General features: G+C 48.1%; 1 protein-coding gene across 3 annotated transcripts in view; it reads right to left on the bottom strand.

Moving 5' to 3' along the window:
* Nucleotides 1-12135, bottom strand: part of TNIK (TRAF2 and NCK interacting kinase) — a 166440-nt gene that overhangs the window by 102981 nt on the left and 51324 nt on the right. The gene's annotated exons all lie outside the window — the stretch shown is intronic.

Raw genomic sequence — 12135 nt, 5'->3', positions numbered from 1 at the left:
AGGGCTGGAAGTTAAAGTAAGTCCTGAAAGATGTTCTTTTTTTGGCAGGTCTTAGGAGTCAGCTCAACACATTCCCGTCTCCTGCTTCGTCTAAAAATAATAAACCCTCTGAAGCAAGCAGTTGGGATGATCTGTGCTGAGTGCAGGCATGCGGCGTGCCCGGTCAGCTCTGCTGCTCCCACCTCCAGCCCTGCCTGGGAAACACCAGCGGCTTGAACTGCGGCCGGTGGCCAGCTGGTGCTGCCAGCAAAAGGTCACGGTGCTCGGCGTGACATGGAGATCTTCCCTTCGTTTCCCAGTGGTTGGCCATTGTCCACAGGTGAAGCGGTGATGAGGGGAACGTGCACCACATCCCGCAGTACCGATGGTGCCGAAATGGGACGTTTGCCTGGCCGCCCAATTTACCCGCTCCCTGGGCCTGCTGGTGGGGATGTCATCTGGTAACCCACCTCAGATATGAGGATGGTCAGAAAGCAGCAGAGTTAAAACAAGATTTTCTCTGCTCAGCCAGAGTTACTCACACCTGCTGACTTCACGGACAAAACCAGTGCCCTCACTTTTTTCTTTTTTAAACATGTAAGTGTATAGGTTGGAAGAGACCTCCATCTGGTCCAACCCCCACCCAAGGCAGGGCCACCACGGATCATGACCGCCCGGGTGCCGGAGCCAACCCACGGGAGGGAGAAGGGCTGCAGCACAGAGATGCTGGTGGACACTCTGCCAGCCACCACGGTGGCCCTCCACCACCTCTGCCAGGTCAACAGCGCGCTCCGTAACTAGCTGTAAATTCAGACTTTCAATAAAACCAAGAACTATCAAATTTTAATGCTCTATTATCGGCACAACTGTATCTGAATTCCAGGAGGCATTCTTCAGGCTGGTAAATCTAATCTTCTACCCACAACTTTTCAATTTGCTGCTGTAATATAGATGCATCCTGCTTCTCTGAACAGCAAGTATGAGATTGCTCTCTCCTTCAGTGCGATATAAGAGCACCCATCCCACTTATGGTCCCTTCTGCCCATCTATTTCTTGCAAATACACAACTGAACACACTCTGGGATTCTCCTGCAACAGTGTGCAAGAACACGGTGGTTCATTAGAGCCATTTCTTCATTACAGTCGTTTGCTCCCTGACTCCTACAGCCATTAGTGTATATGCACAATGCTCACAAGAGAAAACGGCCTCAGTCCTATAGGAGGTTCTTGTTTGAACCTCGATCCTGGGACTGATGCCACTCATTCCCAAGGTATTAAGAAGAACATCGGTATTAAGGGATTGAGAAGGACAAGAAAACACCACAGACAAGGCTTTGCCACTTGCACAGGGGATGGGCACCAGCAACGCATGGGGTCCACCACCAGGTCCTTCTGTGATGGTCACTTGTCTATCAGAGAAGTCACTCATTCATCTCTTCACATCATTGCTGCCTTTTTGTTCTCAGAGACACCATCCCTAGCTGTTCTCAAAGCAGGCAGGAAAAGCAAAGCTGACTGGGTAAAACGCTGTTTATTTAGGTGGCACAAATGAACCCTCACGCTACGCTGAGCTCAGCTGACCTGACACATCAAAGCCTTTGATTGCTTTCCAAGCGCTGACAGCAAGGACCCCGCCGCAGCAATGCTGACAGCACTTGGAGAAGCACCACGACGTACAACGCTACTAATAACCCTACAGTTACAGATGAGAAGGAAAAAACCCACAAAGAGTGATGCTTACCTAAGAGGAGGATGCTTTTGGTACAACAGGGGCACTACAATGCTGTGATGATCTTCCCTGAGGTCACCATCAGTTCTTCCTGGCCCAAAAGTGACCAGTTCGCCAGCAAAAGCACGAGAGCAGGACATGTAACAGCCAAAGCTTTTTGGGTGACACCTTACCTGGCCATGGCTGAACCTACCCATGGGTCGGGGTCACAGCATGGTACCCATCAGGTTTTGCTGCTCACTGGGGAAAAGGGACCAGAAGTCCTGCTGCTTCTACAGCAAACCCATACTACCATGTATGCTCTCTCCAGAAACACGCCCCTGGACATCTGGGAGATGAAGGAGCAACAGAATTCAGTCATTCCTCCCAACAGAGGGAATGTGTTTTAAGCAAACAGCCAAGGAAGCAAAGGGGGGATGAGGGGAGGGATGCAAAGCAGTTGCCTCGTAGAGTTTAGTCTTTAATTAAAAGGGTCGAGCAGAATGTTTCGAACACCATGTGGGTATGATTTAAAGAGCAGTTTGCAAGATGAGTTTTCATCTTCAGCGTGGGTTTTCATGTATTAACAATAAATAGAACTTTCATATTATTTCCATGAACTCCAGCCTTCGCAAAAATCACAGTTTTTTTTACAGTGGCACAGCCAAGGTTCACATCAAACTGTCCGTACAAAAGTCATTCTGTGAAGATCACAGCTAAGTCCTGGGTATCTGGTCAGAAAAATAGCATCTTTCAAAGCTGTACTGAAAAAGGACTCTGGTTTTCTTACAGTAAGAAGCCCATGATGCAGACAGGTAGGAATGGAGCAAGATCTGGCCTGGTGACACACGTATGCCACAAACTGTGGAAGGCACGGGGACAGCTCTGACCCCACTTGCTCCACTTCATTTAAAACCACCACAAAGTTTTTCTATCCATACCAGTATTTTTTAAAAGGGTGCTTCCCAGATCACCTCCAGCTAAATTCACTGTGCTCCTACCGCAGTCACCCTCTCCTCCTCATCCTCTCCTGCGCTCTCCCTGTGGGGCTGTGGCGAGGCTGAGTGATGTGGTCCCTAATAGAGTATTACATATTGTAATTAGTGCAACACCAGCACCCAGATCAAGGTGTTTTATCACAGAGACCTACCCTTTCCTTTAGAGGACGGTTCACAGAAGAGCACAAGGCTGCTCCTGTAATGAAGCATATTCCCAAACAACAAACTGCCACGCTTCCCAGGTTTTAAAACCTGCTCCCGTGGTGGGGCACATGCCATAAATTTCATGGGAGCAAGAGCAGCCTCTGCTCCCTCCCAGGAACAAGTACACTCGCTCACTAGACTCGACCCTTCCACCTGCACAGCCAAAAATGGGTCCACGACTGAGTCTTCTCCATGAGGGGTGTGATCCCCCCAAAATGCTACTGAAATGCAGAGCCAGTGCCAGTGCTCAGAGCTGTCAACAGAGCTGTGAAGCTCCTCAGCTGCAGGCACATTGCTCTGCACCGACGCACACAGAATCACAGAATGGTTTGGGTTGGAAGGGACCTTAAAGATCATCCAGTTCCAACCCCCCTGCCACGGGCAGGGACACCTTCCACTAGACCAGGTTGCTCAAAGCCCCATCCAACCTGGCCTTGAACACTTCCAGGGAGGGGGCATCCACAGCCTCTCTGGGCAACTTGTTCCAGTGCCTCACCACCCTCATAGTGAAGAATTTCTTCCTAATATCTAATCTAAATCTACCCTCTTTCAGTTTAAAACCATTACCCCTCGTCCTATCGCTACACTCCTTGATAAAGAGTCCCCCCCCATCTTTCCTGTAGGCCCCCTTTAGGTACTGGAAGGCTGCTATAAGGTCTCCCCGGAGCCTTCTCTTCTCCAGGCTGAACAACCCCAACTCTCTCAGCCTGTCCTCATAGGAGAGGTGCTCCAGCCCTCTGATCATCTGCAGGGACCGATGCCTGTGGGGACTGATGCCCACGGAGCCCTCCTGCAGCTGAGGACCCGGGTCGCCCATGACCCCTTTCTTAACCAGACCCTACGTACTACACTAAGGACCCACCCAGAGCTTTGCAAGGCTGACAAGCCCGTTCAGCAACTCCCTGGGGAGACAGGAGGACAGACTAGAAAATGCGGTTTTGGCATCAATTACCCAAGAAATGTAATAAAGTGAGCAATGTTCCCGCTGGGCTGACGGTACCGATGAGCCAAGGGAGGCGCAGAAAGGTCAACAGCCCAGATCATACCGAAAACACGTGGCACCGCAGAAACATTAGCTCTTCAATCTTAGTCCTGTGCTTTAACCACATACATCTGCCCCTTTTCAAGCTGTTGCCCACTGGGCGTTATCTGACTAATCCTGCAGCAAGGACAACCCAAAAGCTCCCTTTTCCACAAACAAAAGTTTCTCATCACTGCAGTTCAACGACTTAAACAGCAAAAAAAGTCACGAGGAGTCACTATTGAAAGCCCTTTCAGAAAGATACTCAGTTAATTACCAAACCACCACAGAGCCCAAAGTCATCCCAAATACATCAACATGGCAAGGGATGAGTCATCTCAGGAAATGCCAGGAGCTCCTCTGTCACCAGCCACAAAGGCAAGGCCAGTTTTTGCTCCAGACAGGAAGAAAAACACTGGATAATATGAAACGGACCACATCAGTCACTGGACATGAGGTAGCAGAACATTAAGATGGCCTGCAAAACTTGTTCGTACCACTGAAAAAGAAGTGGAGATCTTTTTCAACGTGCTGCTGTGTAGGAGAAGTGTCCTACTTCCTTCCTCATCACCGCTTCAGCAGAGCGCACAAAGAATGTTCCTCCGAGAGTAAATTATTTAGGCAGCCATCTCGGCAAGTTATTTCCGCTCATTTCCGAGGAACAATACGGCTCAACCTGGGATTTAAACCACCAGCAACGAAATGGTGCCCAGCTGATTCCACCTCCACAAAACAAGCACAGGACGGACAGAACACCATGAAACCACCACTAATACCGGAGGATGCAGCGTACGCTTGACGTGGCTTAAACATAGGCATGCAACTAGAGGAGCTCTGGCTCTCCAGCAAAACCTGCTCCATCTTCATATTCTGTACAGCTTTCCTCCTAGAAGACAGTTGAGTTTTCTACTTTCACGTGAATTACTCTAATCTTGTTGTGACAGTCTAGAGCAACCAGAGGATGCTGCAAGTTAAACGTCATCATTTGTCTACAAGTTTTAAGAGGGAACAGGGCTGCCAAATCAGACCACCACAAAGCTAGAATCTGACAGCTCTAACTAGGGCAATTTCACTTCGGGAAAGATAAAAATAAAGAAAGAAAGAAAAGGAAAAAAGAAAAAACAGAGAAACTATACATTACAAGAGGAAAGGGAAGCAAGAAATGCAGCTACTACTTAAGAAAAAAGTTGGCTATTTGCCTATTTTGATGCTCTCTTCAAACCAACATCGTGTTCCTCGTGTGCCCGCTGCACAGTGGTTTAAGAGCAGCCTGGAAGAGAGGCAAGAGAAGAGAGAAAAACCCAGGGTCAAAGCACAGCATCTGCTTGCCCGATTGCAGTCTTTTTAAAAGTTACAGAACCACAGCTAAGACTTGGCCAAAGCCCCCACCAGCATTGATGGAGGCACACACATACCTCCCAATGTTTATCGAGATGGTTTCAAGTCTCAAGCACGTGAACCCTGCACAGAAAAAGTCTGTGCTGCTACCCAACAGCCAAAGCAGGCAACAACCTGATATCCTGACCTCGGTTTGCTCCAAATTCTAGGTGATACAAAGAAGTTCTGTAATTAATGAGACTACAAGAAAATCAGATCTACCTGAGCATTCTCGAAAACAGAAGCCAAGCCTCTCTGCTGCCACCAAACTCCCATGGGATTATAAAATGCTAAGCCAGGGGAAAAAACATAAAATAAAAAAACCTCAGAATTGTCCGTAAATTCAGATCTGCAGCCCTTTAATAAGGTTGCAATTCTTTTCAAGAAATATTTTCTCAAGAACCAGTCTGAGAATATAAAAATAGATTCAAAGTCCATCTAGCTCCAGCCCTTTATCCTTTTATCTTTCTCAGCGTTAAATCCAGAGTCCAGCTCAGGCAAACAGTCACCGAGGCTGGCCCTCATCCACCCAGCCAAAACAACCCCACCGCAGAGGCCCCTGTTCTTCAGGGTACCTGGCTGAGCGTCCAATAGGGACTCACTGCTGCTTCCTAAGAAGAGTATTTGAGAGATGATGTTCTCTATAAATCCTTTCCAGTTTTATGTTCATCTCAAAGGCATGTACATTCGGGAGTTAAAGATTAGATGCGTTCTATGTCCAGAAATACTGTTTTCTTTTTTTCCTTCCAAAAAAAGGAATCCAGTTTTATGGCCAGAGAGCCCTCCATGTATGTGGATGGTTTGGAAGCAGGGCTGAAGCCTGGAGGTCAACAAGCTAGCGCTGAGGAGTGTATTTTTAAAACCTGCACTTTGCAAGGTTTTGGCAACATTTCCTTTTTCGTCTGGACCTTGTCACAATTATTTTTGCGTTTCTGCTCAAGACCAGCTCATCACAACGGTCTCTGTCAGGAACTAACCCTGAAGACAACTTTTGGGAGTGTCAAGCAGTGTCACGGGAGAACTGCTGTCTCTCAAGCAGAGAGGGAGGGGATCCTCCCCAGAGCCCAGCACAGCTTGCCGCCTGGACACCGCCTGCATGAGTAGGAGTGATTAAAAAAAAAAAATCCATCCAACGTTGTGTGTTAAAATTGCAGACACCCAGTAGCAGAAGCCCTTCTACAGCACGCGCAGAAGTTCAGCTCTCGGCTGTTACTAGAGAGAGACAGTCACACTGGGCTGATTCCCTGACACTTGGCTGCTTCCAGGTACACTCAGCTGTCCTGCTAGGTCCATGATATCTAGAGTCAAGATCTCTCGTAATCAGCAACCAAATACATGCCAACATGCGGCAGAGCCGTCATCCCCGGGGATGGCTTGGGCAGCAGAGTTGAAGCCTCCAGCTGTAGGTCCTATGCCAGAGAGACTTCACGTTTGCCTTCCAGCGACGTTCACGTTAGCTCTAATGAAGATGTATATTGAAGAAAATTCCTTTTTGATCTCCTCATCTGCTACACGTACCAATCCCCGTTGTAGGATAGTCGGTGCCCATCAGAGTTGAAAGGGAACGGCAGTCGAACATGACCTTGAGCTGGCTCCGGGTGCTGGAGCTGAACCCGCAGGCAGGCTCCCCATAGCAAGCAGCAGCGAAGCCTCCGACCCGCCTGCCCACGCTTCCCCGTGACCCAGTTCCACGCTGCAAAACTGGATTACGGCTCCCATTGATCCACTTGGTTTTCCGCTTCGATTTTGCTGGTGAAGCAGCGAGGGAGGTCATCCCTCTCTACTGCGACTGCTGAGGCAGCTTCCTACCTACCGAAGAGTGGAGCCTATCTCCTTGGAGCTCCTTGCTAGTAACCAAGAGCCAGACAGCAAAAATATCTTGGAACTGTTAAAAAAAGAAAGTGTGACAAACAAGACGTGTTCCTGGATACACAGAGCACCATCCCAATCTGTACTCGCAAGGCTTAAAAATAAAAAAGGGCTGCCAGTACGTACTACAGACAGTATTTTATATTATCTCTACAGTGTAGTCCACACCAGCATCCATCACCGAGATGCTGATGATGTGCTGAAGGACAGACATTTACTGTCAGCAGGAGATACCCATCGCAGCTGAAGACTCTGTAATTACTCTTTCTTAAGAGAAAATGAAAGATTTATTATTCACATAATAGTCAATGAAGGTCTCTTCTGGAGTAGAATAGTGGTTTACTTACAGGCCTTCATCTGTATGCCACATTGTATTATGCAAGATTAAATAGTTTAATTTTTTCAAGCTGTGATTTTAGGTAATGTGTGGATTGTCCAGCAGTAATTAAAAGGACAGAGGCTACTTGTACTCTCTGCTGTGCCCTCCCCAAGCAGCCTGGTACAGGGGTACCAGTGGGGACTCTCTCTTCCTACCCAGACAGTTTCTGGCTGTATTTCTTTAAGTTACGAAACCACAGGTAGAGAAGATTTATATTCTGCCATTGGATAAAGGTCTTCAGCTGAGATCAAAGCAGTTAGCTACAATTGCAGAGAGAAGGTTGCAAAACAAATCCTAATTTATCAGTAGGGATTTTTCACCCCCTGAAAGTACGTACCATCTACAGAAGGCAGAAGAGATAGGAAGGCAGGCAAAATAACCATCAATCATTAGAGAAGCTGCCCTCATTCACAGTTTTGCCATTAGCTACAACAGAAATCCTAAACACAAGATAAAATCTCAGTGCTGTGTGTTATTACGTCTCCCTTAAAAAACGCCTTTTAAATGAAGAACACCACATGCACAAAGCCCTGGGATCTCATCGCTGCAACGTTTCTGCCTTCTCTGCATCCTCTTCCTCCCAGCTTCTTGCTAAAGCTGAGACCAGAGTGTTTAGCTCCAGCAGAAACTTCAGGAGAAATCACAATACCAGACAGAAGCAGAACATGGCAAACAAAGACCGCAAGATCCAGTGACTACAAGCTGAAGATGGACAAAGTCTAGTCAGAAATAAAGTGCATCATTTTTAAGTGAGAGTAATTAATCACCAGCAGGGATTAATGGAGGAACAGTGGAACCACTGATGCTTGAAGGCTTTACACAAAAATTAAAAGTTTGATCTGAATAAGGTGCCCAACCTGCAATTGTGCCCATGCTGCAGAAACTAACGGGTGGAGTCCATCATTTGCCAGATGAGAAGGTAGGTCTGACCGCCCCGAAATCCAATATTTCACAAAACCAGAAAATTATTTCACAAGGAGGCGGCCCCACCGGGAGAGAGGCCGGGAGCAGAGGACCGTCCCCTCCCTGCGCTAACCCACGCAATGCTGTCCTGCTGCCCGGCCCCGGGGGGACAAGCACGTAGGTGAGCTCTCACACCTTCATGTTTTAAGCAGCGAGCTCCCCAGCTGCAGGATGGCAGACAGGCACTACCCAGTGCAACTGCCCTCGCTTACCGCAGGCGATCATCTGGCTTACGGTGCCCTTTTATTTGTTTTCCCCCCCAAAAAAACATCCTCCCTGCATGCAGTAAGTACTGTCGAAAGAAGCTGCTGCAAGCTGTTACCCAATGGTCAAACAAACTTATGGAGCTGCACCCCCTTGCTTATACTCCCAAATCCTAATTAGTGCATCTAATTCTCAGTTAAAAAGCCCAGGAGGCACCCTGCCACCACACTAGCACTGGAGGCTGAGACCTACCTCACCTCATCTCCACTGCAATATCTCACGGCTACAACATCCACCACATCATTGAAGCCCTCCGTCATCATCCTTAAAACATGGAAATGAATTCCAACCCTCTAAAAAGGGGTAGAAACAATCAGCATAACCAGCCCCAAGTCCTGCCAGCAACAGGTATCAAGTGGAGAGTTGTCCTTACTGCCCCTCGTTCAGCACCAGCCTTGGCTGTTCAAACCCATCCCTCACGTTCTCCAAGATGTATATTGCATATCATCTCGAATGCTGGCCGAGTCTCTTGAAGAATTAGTTACTGTGCTGTGGTCTTCACTCCCCCTCTCAGCGCATCCCAAAGACACCCCATTTTAAGTACCTTCCACTGAAGAGTCTCACCAGACCTCCTGCCTTGGTCCATGAGTGTTCCCACCCAGTCATGTCTGAGGAGCAACAGCCCCATGGCGATAAGGACAGGGACTGGACCAGCTGGGCTCTCTGGGGAAGAATCTGACCAGTTCATCCCGAGTACAAGTACCAGACCTGTAGTATGCTAACAAAGCTCCGTAGTCACGGCTCCGGTGCTTGGATGCTGAAAATCCTCTCCACTGCATCCCCTCTTTTCCAGCCCAACTCCTGTCCCTCCCTTCTCCATGCACTGCCGTGGGAACATGGTTCAAACTCCCCAGATCTGGAAATCCAGGGATCGGTGCTGGATCATTTAGAAACACCAGATCCAGATGCAACCACGATTTATTTGCCATTTTATGTATGTATCCTGCCAACTGGCCTTGTAGAAAGTCCTTCTGAACTCTTCTAAATGGGGTCTGAGCTACACTGACTCACTTCTGGGTCCCACAGTCACACTTGTGGGTGGGTAACCATGTATATTACCCACTGGCCTTGGTCTGCTCTGCTGTAAGCCAGCCACACTGACTTACATTTAAAGTTACAAATAAAAGATAATTCATCTGATCACGCAGCTATGAAACAGAGGGCACGGAGGTTATCTGAAACCCACCAGGCACACGCCTCCCACACCAAGCCTGCACCAGCCAGGTTTGTCCTATCAACAGTACAGGGACAGTGACAGCATTCAATCCAAAACCCAGCCAGACTGGTCTTAAAAGTCCCACATTTTAGCAAAATTAATACAGTGTTGCTCCTCACATTCCCAAATACTCGGCTATTCAGTGCCCGAAACCACCAACTCCCCCCCACCCCGTCCACAGAGATTTCTGGGAAGTGGCACGCTGCTGCTGCAGTCCCACACTGCCAAAACAAACAAGCAGGGGCTAAATAGCATAGCATAATAAATGCAAACCAAATACGAATTAAAAACTGCAGGTTAACTCCCAGAATTGCAACAGGCTGCTGCATTGGTGATAAAACCTTCACAAATGTGGCTGCACAGCTGGGTCCCTCTTCCTCCCTTGCATGCGGCAGAGTCCAACCTGCAGCTCTATAAAACAAGCATCTATGATGGTTTTCGTTCGTGCTTCTTCCCTGATAATTAAAGTGAGTCATATAAATGAGAGGCAACAAGACAATTTTCTTTTTGAAAAAAACTTGGCACCCTCTGGACCTGCAAATGTCCCCCGCAGCCCACCTCGGTGCAGCCACCCAGGATCTTCTCAACATTACAACAAGATAAATAGGGTTGGAGACCCCAAACACCCTTGGTCCAAGTGCGTTTCCCTGGTTCAGTAGAGCACTAAGGAGGAGATGCAGTGTAATCCATCTGCCTGCAAACGGGCACCACACCACCACTTCAATCCTTCATGGAAGTTTTAAGACTAATTTAGGTGTTGCACAAACTTTTGGGACCAGGCTGAATTCCCACTTGTGAACATACCATGGGAGTTTGATCATCACTTAAGCAGTTCTTCAGTGCAGGAGAATAAAAGAATAAACACACAGGGAAAAGACAAAGGGCATCCATCATATACTTGACCACCCCAAACATGCAAGCTAAAAGGGAGGGAATGAAGAACAGTATTTTCCCCTTTTACCTCAGCCTAGCATTAAAAAGACAAGATACATTCCTAACTAGAAGCCTCTATGAATGAAAAACTGGCAGAGTCAATAAAATGTGAAGTAAACCTAATTCATTTTTACTATATGACCTACTTTCAGCAGATTTTGATTCACATGAGCAGCTAGAGCTTCAAGGTGGTGATTCGGCAAGGTCTGTTCATTAAAGTCATTCCTTTCTTTATGCCTTTCAGCTTCAAGGGATAAGAAAACACATTTCTGTCAGGGGCATTCACCAAAAAGGTCCCCTCGGCACAAATCTCACAGCAGCCAGGGAAAAAATGGATAGGAATGTAAATGCTGCTTCAGAACTGAAAGATGATGGGAATGAAGAAAGTCTTAATTGCTGGAAGTGATGCCCCCTCCGCTATCCTCAAACACCCGCTGGGTCCCACCTGAAGCCCTGCAGGGCGGGCAGGGATGCTCTGGGGGGGACCAGGGCGACGGTCCCCGCTCCTCGAGCATTCATTCCCTCGCTGCAGCCGTGACTCAGCTGCCTGTCTCGCAGGTGCCCAGCCGCCATGGATCCCTGCCTGCCCTACGAAGGAACAACAACATCGGTGCCCGTTTGCTCTGACAGGCCAGGATGCAACCCCAGGGCACGTGGTTGGGACCCCTGTAACACCACCCTGGCAGTAGCAAACCCCTTGGGGCTTCCATGCAGCGCTCCCTCCCGCCGTCTTACTCTTTGATAATTGATACAGCCCTGACAGCTTAAAAATGACCTTTTTTTTTTTTTCCTGTCTCCAAAGAAAAAAAGGAATTTGAAATAATCTGCTGGCTTTTAGTTCTTCATCGCATTCAGCTAGTCCTGGAGCAGTAACTGGGACTCGATCTTGATAAAATGCTGCAGAAAGTAATTTCCCATTTTGACTCGAGCATCCTCTCCCCCCTGCGCCGCAGCAGGGGCATTTGCAGGGTCTCCTCGGCCACCGTCTGTGCCAAAGGAGGAGGCTTTCTTCTTTGTGGTACATCTATACGTGTCTGTCCCTAGCTTATATACCCATGCAGTCTCACGGGAGAAAAACATAATTTTCTCTCCTGACCACGTGAGGGCCAGTAAAATAAAGGGGAGCACAGTTAACTTGGATCAGGCTCGAAGGCACAAAACACTCCCACAATATTCACCCTTAGACACCCAAGCAGCCCCATTTGATTTCAGCAGGGCTGTTCA

The sequence above is a fragment of the Gymnogyps californianus genome, chromosome 10 (assembly GCF_018139145.2).
Source record: "Gymnogyps californianus isolate 813 chromosome 10, ASM1813914v2, whole genome shotgun sequence".
In the NCBI taxonomy this organism is placed as follows: Eukaryota; Metazoa; Chordata; class Aves; order Accipitriformes; family Cathartidae; genus Gymnogyps; species Gymnogyps californianus.
This window is presented reverse-complemented; position numbering and strand designations above follow the sequence as displayed.